We start from the raw sequence: 14511 nt of genomic DNA, 5'->3' as shown, positions 1-14511 counted from the left end.
GGGGACCGCAGGCCAGCACGCAGCTCCCGAAGCTCCGGCCCAATCAGCAAGTCCCAGGTTGGGGTGCAGGGTCGGGGAAAGACTTGTGCTCCGTAATGCAAGCTACAAGCCACCCACGACCACCTGCAGGTTCCGGTGTCCGGCAAAGGATGCTGCAACATGGACAAAAGAGAGAAAAGGGAGGAGAAGGGGGGGCCAGCACAAGAAACCACAGGAGCGACTCTGACACACTAAAGTTTACACTACCTAGAGATTTACCAACACCAGCTAGAGGTTTACTAAACACTAACTATAGGCTTTACTAAACAGAAATGTTTTAAGTTTAGTTTTAAAGGTGGAGGTGGTGTCAGCCCCCTTAACCCAGATTGGAAGTTGGTTCCATAGTAGTGGCGCCTGATAGCAGAACGCCCGCCCTCCAAATCTACATTTAGATACTCTAGGAACTACAAGTAAACCTGCACTCTGAGAACGGAGAGCTCTGACAGGAACATAAGGCACTATCAGGTCTTGCAAATAATGCGGAGCTAAGCCGTTTTGGGCTTTATACGCAAGTAATACAATTTTAAATTGGATTCTGAATTTTACGGGTAACCAATGGAGCGACGCTAACACTGGAGAGACGTGGTCTCTCCTGCTAATTCCTGTCAGTACTCGTGCTGCTGCATTTTGGATCAGCTGGAGCCTATTCAGCAAATTACTTGGACATCCTGCTAACAACACATTACAGTAATCTAGTCTAGAAGATACAAACGCATGAACTAGTTTTTCTGCATCACTCTGTGAGAGGATTTTCCTAATCTTTGCAATATTACGGAGATGGAAAAAGGCTATTTTACAAACCTGATTGACATATGGTTTAAACGACAAATCCTGATCGAAAATAACACCAAGATTTCTCACAGTTGCACTGGAAGCCATCGCAACACCATCTAATCCCTTCCTAAGATGCTCTGGACCAAGAATGATAACCTCTGTTTTATCTGAATTTAGAAGCAGGAAATTTCTGGACATCCAGTCCTTGATGTCCCTAAGACATGCCTGAAGTTTAACTAACGGTTCTGTTTCATCCGGCTTCATAGACAAATAGAGCTGCGTATCATCAGCATAACAATGAAAGTGTATGCCGTGATTCTGGATTATACTTCCCAACGGCTGCATGTATAAACTGAACAAGATTGGCCCTAGCACTGAACCCTGCGGAACACCATAACAGACCCTTGACTGTTCTGAAGAAACCTCATGTACATGAACAAACTGGAACCTGTCAGATAGGTATGATTTAAACCAACATAGAGCTGTCCCTTTAATCCCAACAACATGCTCTAACCTGTGCAGTAAAATGCCATGATCTATAGTGTCAAAAGCAGCACTGAGGTCCAGTAGAACCAGTATGGACACTAATCCCTTATCTGAGGCCATAAGGAGGTCATTCGTGACTCGAACAAGTGCTGTCTCTGTGCTATGATGCATTCTGAACCCTGACTGAAAGACTTCAAACAGATCATTTCTATACAAATAGTCACATAACTGGCTTGAAACTGCCTTTTCCAGAATTTTAGACACAAATGGAAGGTTGGAAATTGGTCTATAATTAGCTAAGGTGTCTGGGTCAAGAGAAGGTTTTTTAAGTAGAGGTTTAATTACTGCGACTTTGAAAACCTGTGGTACATATCCTAAACTTAGGGATAAGTTAATTTGGTCCAGTATTGTCGTACCAATAAGAGAAAAAATATGTTTGAATAGTCGAGTCGGGATGGGGTCTAACATACATGTGGTTGACTTAGCTCTATTAACGAGTGAAGTCAGCTCAGGGAGGTCTATAGGATCAAAACAGTCTAGAGACAAGTCAGAGCCTAGGGAAGTCGCTAAAGCTGAAGAAACACCTACAACCGGCTGGTTGATTTCTTCTCTAATTCTCGCGATTTTACTGTTGAAGAAGCCCATAAAGTCCTCACTACTGAGAGCTGCAGGAATGCACGGCTCAACAGAGTTGTGACTCTTTGTCAGCCTGGCTACAGTGCTGAACAGAAAACGTGGGTTACTTTTGTTATCCTCTATCAACGTTGAATAGTAAGCTGTTCTGGCTTTGCGAATGGCTTTTTTATATACTATTAGAATATCTTTCCATTCACGATGAGAGTCTACAGACCTACAAGAGTACCACTTCCTTTCCATTTTACGCACGTTTTGTTTCAACATGCGGATATCTGAATTATACCAGGGAGTTAAGCTCCTGTGGCTAGAAACCCTCCTTTTCAAAGGAGCAACTTCATCTAAAGCTGAACGCAACAAATCAGCAGTGTTACTAGCAAGGAAATCAACATCTGCAGAGGTAGAACCCAGGTCACTGGCCTCGACTACATCACTATTTCGCACTGTCGTAAGATAAGCAATGGCCTCCCTAAATTTAACAATAACTTCATCAGACAAACATCTGCTAAAATAATACCTCCTATTTTGCACTTCAACATCAACAAAATTAAATTCAAACGTTATTAAGTAATGGTCGGATAAAAGGGAGTTTACAGGTGACACCAACAGACCATCAGTTTCAACACCGTAGGTGAGAACGAGATCGAGAGTATGATTAAAACAGTGCGTCGGTTTATCCACTTTTTGTGAGATACCCATTGATTCTAGAAGAGAATCGAAGGCTAATTTAAGATTATCGCTTTCAACATCCATATGAATGTTAAAATCACCCACTATGATGAATTTATCTGTGCTGATCAATAATCCAGAAAGGAAATCTGAAAATTCAGACAAAAACTCCAGATACGCACCAGCAGGGGGCCGGTACACTACCACTAACACAACTGGCTTCTCTGATTTCCGGCTCGGAAATTTCAGACCAAGCATGAGGCTTTCAAATGTATTATAGTTGCACTTAGGTTCAATTTTTGTTTGGAGACCGGAGTTATAAATTGCTGCGACTCCTCCGCCTCGGCCCGTGCTTCTAGGAATGTGATGATTAAAGTAGCCGGGCGGAGTTGATTCATTCAAACTAACATACTCTTCCTCCTGTAACCATGTTTCTGTTAAGCAGAAAATATCACTCCTGCTCTCTGTAATTATATCATTTACTAACAGAGACTTAGAGCTTAATGATCGTATATTTAGTAGTCCGCATCTAATTTTTCGGTCTGTAATTGGTACCAAATGTACATTGGTTTTAATTTTTACAAGGTTATCTTGGTTAACGCCTCTATAACGCTGCACCTGGTGAACTTTTGGAGGGCGGGGAACTGCAACCACTTCTATTTTGCTAGGCACCTGGCCAGAGTCGCCAATATCATGTAATCCTACAGTTTTAGAGTCGCTAATTACATAATGCAATCCTACAGTTTTGTTGGCAGGCGTTGGTCCTTGAGAAGCAACAGATGTGTCGCTGAGTGGGGAAAAACGGTTAGACACATGAAGCGGGTGGTGGTGTTCTGTGAGCCCTTTAAGACTACCCTTCCTCCGAACCGTCACCCAGCTGCCCTGCCTGGCCGGCTGCCGGGGAGCTGCAGGGGAGCGGTTACGCTCAGCTGCTACGGGCCGGTCCGCAGAGGATTCTATCGGACTATGGTCTAGTTGGCCAAACCGGACCTCTAACTGACTAAGCCTCGCCTCCAGCCCTGTTAAACTACAGCTCTGCATCCTGGCCTGGACCCTGCATTGTCAGGGGGAGTGTCTAATAACATTGGCCAGATTTCTAGACATAAGAGCTGCACCATCCCGGGTGGGATGAATGCCGTCCCTTCTAATCAGACCAGGCTTTCCCCAGAATGTCTCCCAGTTGTCAATAAAGTCCACGTCGTTTTCTGAACACCACTGAGACAACCAGCGGCGGAGCGAGAGCATGCGACTAAACATGTCATCGCTGGTCAGATTGGGGAGGGGGCCAGAAAAACCTACAGAGTCCGACATGGTCTTGGCGTAGTTACACACCGAGACAATATTCATTCTGGTTACTTCCGACTGGCGAAGACGGGAGTCGTTAGCTCCGACATTGATGATAACTTTACCATATTTACGATTACCCTTTGCCAGTAGCTTCAAATTTGCTTCTATGTCGCCCGCTCTGGCCCCCGGGATGCACCTAACTAAGGTCTCTGGAGTCGGCCTCACATGTCTCACAATAGAGTCTCCAATCACCAGGGTCGGTTTCTCAACAGATGTGTCGCTGAGTGGGGAAAAACGGTTAGACACATGAAGCGGGTGGTGGTGTTCCGTGAGCCCTTTAAGACTAGTCTTCCTCCGAACCGTCACCCAGCTGCCCTGCCTGGCCGGCTGCTCGGGAGCTGCAGGGGAGCGGCTACGCTCAGCTGCTACGGGCCGGTCCGCCGCTAGCTTAGCCTGGTTAGCTGAGGAGGCTCTCGGACTATGGTTTAGTTGGCCGAACCGGACCTCTAACTGACTGAGCCTCGCCTCCAGCCCTGCAAATAAACTACACTTCAAGCACTTACCGTCTTCACTAAAGGAGGCAGAGGAATAACTAAACATTTCACACACTGAGCAGGAAAGCGGTGAAGCGGTGGGAGCCGGAGAGGCCATGCTAAGATGCTAACGGAGGCTAACGGACAGAAAATGTATCGGTGATTGGTGACAGTGAAAGTTACGGAAGAGAAAATGAGCGAGTGTTGAAATAAAGACAGTAATGTACCAGATATAGTGCTATTTTACCAGAAAACAGTCTAAATTTTAGATAAAAAGTCGGGAGAGATCTGAGCCTGCAAACGCCGTGAGACGGCAGCAGCACAGACCGCAAACACCAGGAAGTGACGCGATGCGTGACGCAATACGTTACCCAATCAGCAAGCAGCCTTGGTCCTCCAAGGCTGCTTGGTCCTCATAGAGGGGAGAAGTAGGAGGGAGGCAACCCACCGCCAGCGAGAGGCCGAAACCAGGAGGCAGGACCAGCAGAGCCGGCCCTGGAAAGACGCCCACGTTCCCCCACCGGCCATACATACATACATACATGATGTTTTTTAATTCGGAATTAATTATTCCAAATTAAAAATTCCGAATTAAACTATTTTCCTTCACGTTTGCATGGAAATAGTAATTACGAATTAAGGCTTACATGGAAAACACGTTTGATCCGCTTTATCCAATTCCGCTTAAGGTCTGGGGGTTGGGAAGGTTCTGCTTGGATAGGGGGGCGGACCGGGGAAGTTACGTTTCCCGGAAGAAAAACAAACTTAGCCGCTACAATTTTGAAAATTTCACAATTTTTATGTTTCCTGCCATCCGTTTTTTAAATTATTTCCAGGTCCTCCAAGCCTCCATTGATCACTTTAACCATAAAACATAGCCCAATAGCAAAACTAGAAACATTTTAAACCCAAATGTAAGGAAAGGATTTGACAGAACCCACGTGTGTGTGTGTGTGTATGTGTTTATGTACGTGTATATGTGTATATATATGTTTCTATACTACATCATCTGTATCTCTAGGATGCAAGTGCTAATCAAATTACTGCCGAACGTTTACATATACATGTAAAGGTGTGAGGTATTTGTTTCACTGTTATGTTTGTATTTAAAACGTGAAAAAACAATAAAAGAGATTTAAAATAAAAAAGACATAGAACTTTGGCGCCGCAGAGGATGGTAGCCATGGTGAGCATTGCATTGCAGGGAGCATTGCGTCCTGCTCCCGAAGTTCAGCACGTCTGTGAACCAGTTGAATAGTTCAAATGTCTATGTGGGACATTAAATATAAAGAAACTGGACCCTGACTTCCAGATGGACATTCATGTCCCAAGATCCAGCAGAACAACAGAAGAGGTAGAGGAAGTGTGGAGGAAGTGTGGCAGGAATGTGTAGGAAGTGTGGAGGACGTGTGGAGGAAGTGTGGAGGGAGTGTGTAGGGAGTGTGTAGGAAGTGTGGAGGAAGTGTGGCGGGAATATGTAGGGAGTGTGGAGGAAGTGTGGCGGGAATATGTAGGAAGTGTGGAGGAAGTGTGTCAGAAGTGTGGAGGAAGTGAATAGGAAGTGTGTAGGGAGTGTGGAGGAAGTGTGTAGGGAGTGTGTAGGAAGTGTGTAGGAAGTGTGAAGGGAGTGTGGAGCGAGTGTGGAGGAAGTGTGAAGGGAGTGTGGAGGGAGTGTGGAGTAAGTGTGGAGGAAGTGTGGCGGGAATGTGTAGGAAGTGTGGAGGAAGTGTGGAGGAAGTGTGTAGGAAGTGTGTAGGGAGTGTGGATGAAGTGGGGAGGAAGTGAGTAGGTAGTGTTCAATTCAATTCAATTTTATTTGTATAGCGTCTAATACAACAAAAGTTGTCTCTAGGCGCTTTCCAGAGACCCAGAACATGACCCCAGAGCAATTATTACATAAACAATGGCAGGTAAAAACCCCCTAGGGGAAGAAAATCCTTAAGCCAAACAGTGGCAAGGAAAAACTCCCCTTTAGGAGGGAAGAAACTTTGAGCAGGACAAAGCTCATAAGGTGGGGCCCTCCTGCCGAAGGCCAGACTGGGGTGGTCGGGGACATCAGCAAGCACGCAGCAGACATCCACACAGGCAGGTGGAAGCAGCAGCGGGATGACCAGGGGGGGGGGGGGGGGGGGGGGGAGGGAAGAGGAGAAGAGAAGAAGGGTGAGAGGCACTGCCCAGTAGATCATGTTGGTGCCCCCCTGCAGCAGAGGCCTATAGCAGCATATCTACCACGAAGCTATATTTGAGACTAACTATTATAGTCTTGTTCTATAGCTGCAGCTATAACTACTGACTCTAATACAATAGAATTTACACTAACTAGAGATTTACTACCACCAACTAGAGGTTTACTAAACACTAACTATAGGCTTTACTAAACAGAAAGGTTCTAAGTTTGGTTTTAAAGGTGGAGGTGGTGTCAGCCTCCTTAACCCAGATTGGAAGTTGGTTCCATAGTAATGGTGCCTGATAGCAGAACGCCCGCCCTCCAAATCTACATTTGGATACTCTAGGAACTACGAGTAAACCTGCACTCCGAGAACGGAGAGCTCTGCCAGGAACACAAGGCACTATCAGGTCTTGCAAATAATGCAGAGCTAAGCCGTTTTGGGCTTTATACGCAAGTAATAAAATTTTAAATTGGATTCAGAATTTTACGGGTAGCCAATGGAGCGACGCTAACACTGGAGAGACGTGGTCTCTCCTGCTGATTCCTTTCAGCACTCGCGCTGCTGCATTTTGGATCACCTGGAGCCTATTCCGCAAATTACTTGGAAATCCTGCTAATAACACATTACAGTAATCTAGTCTAGAAAGATACAAACGCATGTATAGCAAGGCTAGTGCTACGGGGGTCATCCGACAGGACAGAGGACACAGGGTTTCGTGCAGGAAACGTTTATTTGCACCCAAGACACACGTGCCAGACTCAGCAGCTTCCTCTCAACAGAGACCTCTTGCTGGAGAGGTTGATTGGGCACACCTGTGCCCAATCAGCTGAGTGGCTGCTCCTCCACCCTGCCACAGCATGAACTAGTTTTTCTGCATCACTCTGCAAGAGGATTTTCCTAATCTTTGCAATATTACGGAGATGGAAAATGCTATTTTACAAACCTGGTTAATATATGGTTTAAACGACACCAAGGGTTGATCTGGTCCAGTATTGTTGCACCAATAAGAGAAAAAACATTTTTGAATAATCGAGTCGGGATTGGGTCTAACATACATGTGGTTGACTTAGCTCTATTGGTGAGTGAGGTCAGCTCAGGGAGGTCTATAGGATCAAAACAGTCTAGAGTCAAGTCAGAGCCTAGGGAAGTCGCTAAAGCTGAAGAAACGCCCACAACCGGCTGTTGATTTCTACTCTAATTCTCATGATGTTACTGGTAAAGAAGCTCATAAAGTCTTCACTACTGCGCTCTCATCGGCTGGGAACCGATCAACTCACGAATCATCACCGCCAAGTTTGCCAGGAAGATGGAAAACATCAAACTGAATATCATCCAATGCTACGCCCCAACAAATGATGCCGAAGAGGACAAGAAGGACGATTTCTGCCACCAACTGCAGGCTGTACTGGACAGACAGAAAACAAAAGACATCATTATTCTCATGGGTGATTTCAATGCCAAGATTGGAGCTGACAACACGGGATATGAAGAGATCATGGGTGGACATGGACTGGGGAAAATGAATGAAAATGGGGAGAAGTTCGCAGACCTGTGCTCCCTCAACCAGCTGGTCATGGGAGGCAGCATTTTTCCCCACAAACGCATCCACAAGGCCACGTGGAGATCTCCAGATCACATCACGGAGAATCAAATAGACCACATATGTATCAGCCGAAAGTTCAGGAGATCAATGCAAGATGTGCGAGCAATGAGAGGGGCAGATGCGGCATCAGACCACCATCTCTTGCTGACGACTGTAAAACTGCGTCTGAAGAAGCAATCCACAACCACCAGCACAAGAAGAAAATACGACGTGGGACTTCTCAGGAATAAAGAAGTAGAAAGCGGATTCCAGATCAGCCTTACCAACAGGTACCAATTACTTCAGGAGCAGAAGGATGAAGTGGACACAGACATGGAGACTCGATGGCAACAATCAAAGAAGGCATGGCAGGACACCTGTGAAGAAATACTGGGGAAGAAGACAACAAGACACAAAGACTGGGTCACTGTGGAAACACTCCAGAAAGAAAGAAAGGACAAGAAAGAGAAGCTGAACACAAGCAGAACAAGAACAGCAAAAGGAAAGGCACAGGAGGAGTACACACAAGCCAACAAAGAAGTGAAGAAGAGCATAAGGAAGGACAAAAGGGACCACATAGACAACCTGGCCCAACAAGCAGAAATGGCAGCGGGGCAAGGCAACCTGAAAGACCTCTACATGATAACCAAGAAGCTAGCAGGCAAGTTCCAGCAAACAGACAAACCAGTCAAAAATAAACAGGGAAACACACGTACCACAACCGAGGACCAGAGGAGAAGGTGCGCTTAACACTTCCGGGAGCTACTGAATCGACCTGCCCCAGACGAACCACCGGACATTCCACCAGCAGATACAGTACTACCTGTGAACTGCGATAAACCCAGCAGAACAGAGATCAGGAAAGCCATCAAGACACTGAAGAACGGCAAAGCGGAAGGCCCGGATGGTATACCAGCAGAGGCAATAAAGGCCGACCTAAAGACGTCCACCGACATGCTCTACAGCCTCTTCACCAAAGTCTGGGAGGAAGGAAAACCCCAGAAGAATGGAGAGAGGGAGTCATGATCAAGATACCAAACAAGGGAGACCTCACCAACTGCGACAACTATAGAGGAATCATGCTTCTCTCGGTACCTGGCAAAGTTCTCAACAGAATCTTACTGGAGAGAATGAAAGCATCAGTTGATCCCCAGCTCCGAGACCAGCAGGCAGGCTTCCGGAGTAATAGATCGTGCGCGGACCAGATTGCCACCCTGCGCATAATTGTAGAACAGTCAATAGAATGGAACTCCCCCTTATACATAAACTTCATAGATTATGAAAAAGCATTTGACAGCGTGGACAGAGAGACACTGTGGAAACTGCTGAGACATTATGGGATCCCGGAGAAGATCATCACCCTGATCCAAAGCACCTACCAGGGAATGTCATGCAAGGTGTTACATGCAGGCCAGCTGTCAGAGAGCTTTGAGGTCAAGACTGGAGTTAGGCAGGGATGCCTCCTATCGCCCTTCATGTTCCTCCTAGTCATTGACTGGATCATGAAGACCACTACAAAGGGTAGAAAAAACGGCATACAGTGGAAACTATGGACACAACTCGACGATCTTGACTTTGCTGATGACCTGGCTCTCCTGTCGCACAACCACAACCAGATGCAGGACAAGACCACCAAACTATCAACCACATCCCTTGGGACGGGGTTAAAAATAAACCATAAGAAGACCAACCTGATGAGGATAAACACCTCAACCAACAACCCAGTCACAGTAGAGGGCAAACCCATACAGGAGGTCGACTCCTTCACCTACCTCGGCACCATCATAGATAGGCAGGGTGGCACAGACAACAACGTCACTGCGAGAGTAGGCAAAGCCAGAGCAGCAATAACCACAACAACTAAGGTGCGTATCTTCAACTCCAATGTGAAAAGCATTCTTTTCTACGGTTCAGAGACGTAGAGAAGGACAAAAAGGACGTTGCAAAAGATACAAACCTTCATCAACTGCTGTCTGAGGCACATCTTCAAAATCAGGTGGCCAGAAAAAATCAAAAACGAGGAACTGTGGCAGAGAGGAGAATAGAAGCCAGTAGAAAAGCAAATACTGAGGCGAAAGTGGGGATGGATCGGTCACACCCTGAGGAAACCGGCGGCTACTATCACACGCCAGGCCGTGACTTGGAACACCCAGGGGAAGAGAAAGAGAGGACGGCCCAAAAACAGCTGGAGACGGGACACTGAAGCAGAACTCAAGATCCATGGAATCAGCTGGGGGGAGGCAGAAAGGACAGCCCAAAATGCTGTTTAATGGAGAAAAGTCGTCGGTGGCCTATGCTCCACTGGGAGCGACGGGCCTAAGTAAGTAAGTACTGAAAGCTGCAGGAATGCACGGCTCAACAGAGTTGTGACTCTTTGTCAGCCTGGCTACAGTGCTGAACAGAAAACGTGGGTTACTTTTGTTATCCTCTATCAACGATGAGTAATAAGCTGTTCAGGCGTTGCGAATGGCCTTTTTATATACTATTAGAATATCTTTCCATTCACGATAAGAGTCTTCAGACATACAAGAGTACCATTTCCTTTCCATTTTATGCACGTTTTGTTTCAACATGCGGATATCTGAATTATACCAGGGAGTTGCAAAAAATCAGCAGTGTTACCAGAAAGGAAATCAACATCTGCAGAGGCAGAACCCAGGTCACTGGCCTCGACTACTTCACTATTTTCCACTGTCGTAAGATGAGCAATGGCCTCCCTAAATTTAGCAATAGCTTCATCGGACAAACATCTGCTAAAATAATACCTCGTATTTTGCCTTTCAACATCGACAATATTAAATTCAAAGGTTATTAAAGGAGCATGAGGCTCCTTTTAAGAAATGAGACTCTCTAGCGCCACCCTTCACCACGACGGCCGTTGGGGGTACTGCAGCCAACAGTGAAGCCGGCACGGGAGAACGGGGAGAACGCGCATGCAGCGTCATGTGACGTCACATCCGCAGGACAGCGCGGGAAATTCGGGACCGAATTGCAGCACATTTTGCAGCACACAGCCTGTTCAAGGCAACGGAGAGATACGCTAGAGGGCTCATTCTTTTTGGTTTGGAACACTTCATCTGACATTATTACTAGAAAACTTAAAACGTATACGAATTTTTTTCATAAATCCTGCCTCAATCCGGCCTCATGCTCCTTTAAATGGTCGGATAAAAGGGAGTTTACAGGTGACACCAACAGATAATCAGTTTCAACACCGCAGGTGAGGACGAGATCCAGGGTATGATTAAAACAGTGTGTCGGTTTGTCCACTTTTTGTGAGATACCAATCGATTCTAGAAGAAGTGTGTAGGAAGTGTGGAGGGAGTGTGGAGGGAGTGTGTAGAAAGTGTTTAGGAAGTGTGTACAAAGTGTGGAGGAAGTGTGTAAGGAGTGTGGAAGAAGTGCGGAGGGAGTGGTAAGAAGTGTGTACGAAGTATGTAGGGAGTGAGTAGGAAGTGTGGAGGAAGTGTGTAGGGAGTGTGGAGGAAGTGTGGAAGGAGTGTCTTGGAAGTGTGTAGGGAGTGTGTTGGAAGTCTGTAGGGAGTGTGGAGGAAGTATGTAGGAAGTGAGTATGGAGTGTGGAGGAAATGTGTAGGAAGTGTGGAAGAAGTGTGTAGAAAGTGTGGAGGAAGTGTGGAGGAAGTGTGGATGAAGTGTGTAGGGAGTGTGTAGGAAGTGTGTAGGAAGTAATTATGGAGTGTGTAGGGAGTGTGGATGAAGTGTGTTGGAAATGTGTAGAAATTGGGAAGGAGTGTGGAGGAAGTGTGTAGGTAGTGTGTAGGAAGTGTGTAGAAAGTGTAGAGGGAGTGTGTAGGAAGTGTGTAGGAAGTGTGGAGGGGGTAGGTTCTCAGTCTGAACAGTTCAATTTTCGAGACCGGATCCCGCATCAGTTGTTAAATCGGGAACTAAATCCTGAACAGAGAGTCCCCTGAACCGGGTTCAAATATATGTAGATAAAGGTTCTATTTAAACTGTATCCAGAACACAGAATGTGTTTCAGTGCCTTTGTGTAGTTAGGTTCTCTTCAGCTTGCTGCACCAGCCGAGTGATGGATCAGCTGTTTTGTTTGCTTCAGAGTGTGAAAAAGTATGGATATTTAATCTTTTTGAACCTTCATTTATTGAGGAGAAGTTTATTTGTTAAATATTTAATCTTGTCTGGTTTGAAAGCAATTTTAGGTGTTTTCTTGTTCATTTAAAAGGTTACTAGATGACCCTAAGTTATTATTATTGTTCATTCATTGACTGTTAAAATTATTGTGTTGCATACAATAAATTAACTTAAGGATAAATATGACTTTATTAATCCCCAAATGGAAATGTTTGTTCAGAGGTTTGTCATTACATGATAAAAAAGAGCTTTGAATCTGAATCCCGTTCACTAAAGCCTAGAGTATAAATCTTAAAGACTAGTTATATTATCAACATGTTATAAGGCAGCATCAGACACAAGGTGGTGATGGTAATTATGGGATGATTATGGGATGTTGGACGGGTGGGACGGATGAGTATGGACAGAATACCCACTACAAACATTAGACTACACCACTGCTGTCCAGGATCACGCCCTCGTTTGAGCTCCATAAAAGCCCCGCTGCTCCTGAGACCCGCTCAGTGCCGGAACCATGCAGGTCAAATCACAAAATAACCATCCTGATACACGCTATTTGTTTCAGAAAGATGAGGTTTTCCTAAAATACAAAGTATAAAGTGTCAATGCAAAGTGTCGACAGTGGCTGTAAACAGTCCAACGGGAGTATAGAGTAGTCCGGAGGGGGGGGGGGGGGGGATTAAAAAGCAGGGTAGCTTTGGGGACAAAAGTAGCCCTCCTCTTCTGAGTCCTACAGGCAACACAGCGCAGGCGCCTCCTGGAGGGGAGCCACTGGAATGCGGGATGAAGTATGTGGGAGGGGTCCTTCATGATTTTATCTGCCTGACTGAGGGCCTGCTGGTTGAAAACCACAGACAGAGTTCTGACTGGCAGGCCGATGATTTTCGAGCACAGTGATGCTGTGCTCTGCAGTCTGTTCCTGTTCTGGATGCTGAGGGAGTGGAACCAGCAGGTCATTGAGAAGGTCAAGATGCTTTCCAGGAAGGCGTAGTAGAAAGTCATCATGATGTGTGTGCTGACTCCAAAGGAGTTGAGTTTCCTGAGGAGGTACAGCCGTTGGTGACACTTCCTGAGTGTCATCAATTTTATCCTTGCAAGTTCTTCTAACAGAGATACAGAAAGGATGTCGATGTCTCCAGGAAAACTTCATCATCTTTTGTGCTCCTGTCATCTCTCCTGGAAAAGTTTATGTACATTGATTTTATTAATTCAGTTTCACTCTTGCATATGAAGATGTATTGTTTGGTTCCTTTTCTTGTGATGCTGTCAAATCAGACCAATATTCATCAATATGGTTATAGTGCCTGCAAAATACCGCATCTATACGTGTAGATCCTCTCATCCAAAACCGTCATTCTTGATCTTTGTAAAGGTACTTAAACCTAAAAGCATTTTATTACAATAAAACACTCTCAAAGTAAGACAGCTGTCAAAACCCCTGACCTGTGTCTGCTCTTCAACATTTACTGAAATACTTACACCGGTTCATCCTCCGACCCCCATCACTGGTACTCGCTCCTGCAACTGTATTCAACAATACAGACAGTTGATGTGTGTTTATAAGATATTGCTTTTGGGCGGCGCCGGCGGCTGGAAGAGACGTTGGTCCTGGAAGGGAAAGAATCGTGACTAACAAAAAGCTAACAACAGCTAGCCTACGCTCAGATAAATGAGAATGTCTGAAAGTTTTAAAAAGAAAGAAAAGCTGTCAGAGGAAAGTGACTGTAGTGTTACGTAAATGATTATCAAGTACTCGTTAATCATCTTTTGGTCCACTTTATTGCAGAGGTGTATAATCCAGAACTCTGCACTAAGGTTAAGCTAAAATGTATTTTAATTTTCTTATTGATTGTGAGTTTGACTGGATGTCATTCAACTTTTTAACCTAGTAGGTAAACTACCTCTTTTATTGCACTATTCTGCACTTTTTGTTTTAGTTTACATTTTCATATTTATACATTTTGTGGCACCAGTGCTGATAAGTTTTGTTTTGATCCAATGATGCAGTCAGTGAAAATAAATATATGTCCATGTTGGAGAGAACGGACAATAAAAGAAACTTGGGACAATTTGAGTTTTAGTCCTCTTTTTTTTTTTTTTTTACTTAATTCATTGCCAAAATGTATCTGATCGAGAAACAGTATCGGAATTGTATCGAGAGCCAAAAAAAGGGGATCGGATTGGGAAAAATCGGGATCGGCAGATACTCAAACTCAAGTGATCGGGA

This window comes from Cololabis saira, chromosome 19, assembly GCF_033807715.1.
Source record: "Cololabis saira isolate AMF1-May2022 chromosome 19, fColSai1.1, whole genome shotgun sequence".
Classification (NCBI taxonomy): Eukaryota; Metazoa; Chordata; class Actinopteri; order Beloniformes; family Belonidae; genus Cololabis; species Cololabis saira.
The sequence above is the reverse complement of the archived record's forward strand: the minus strand, read 5'-3'. Positions refer to the sequence as shown.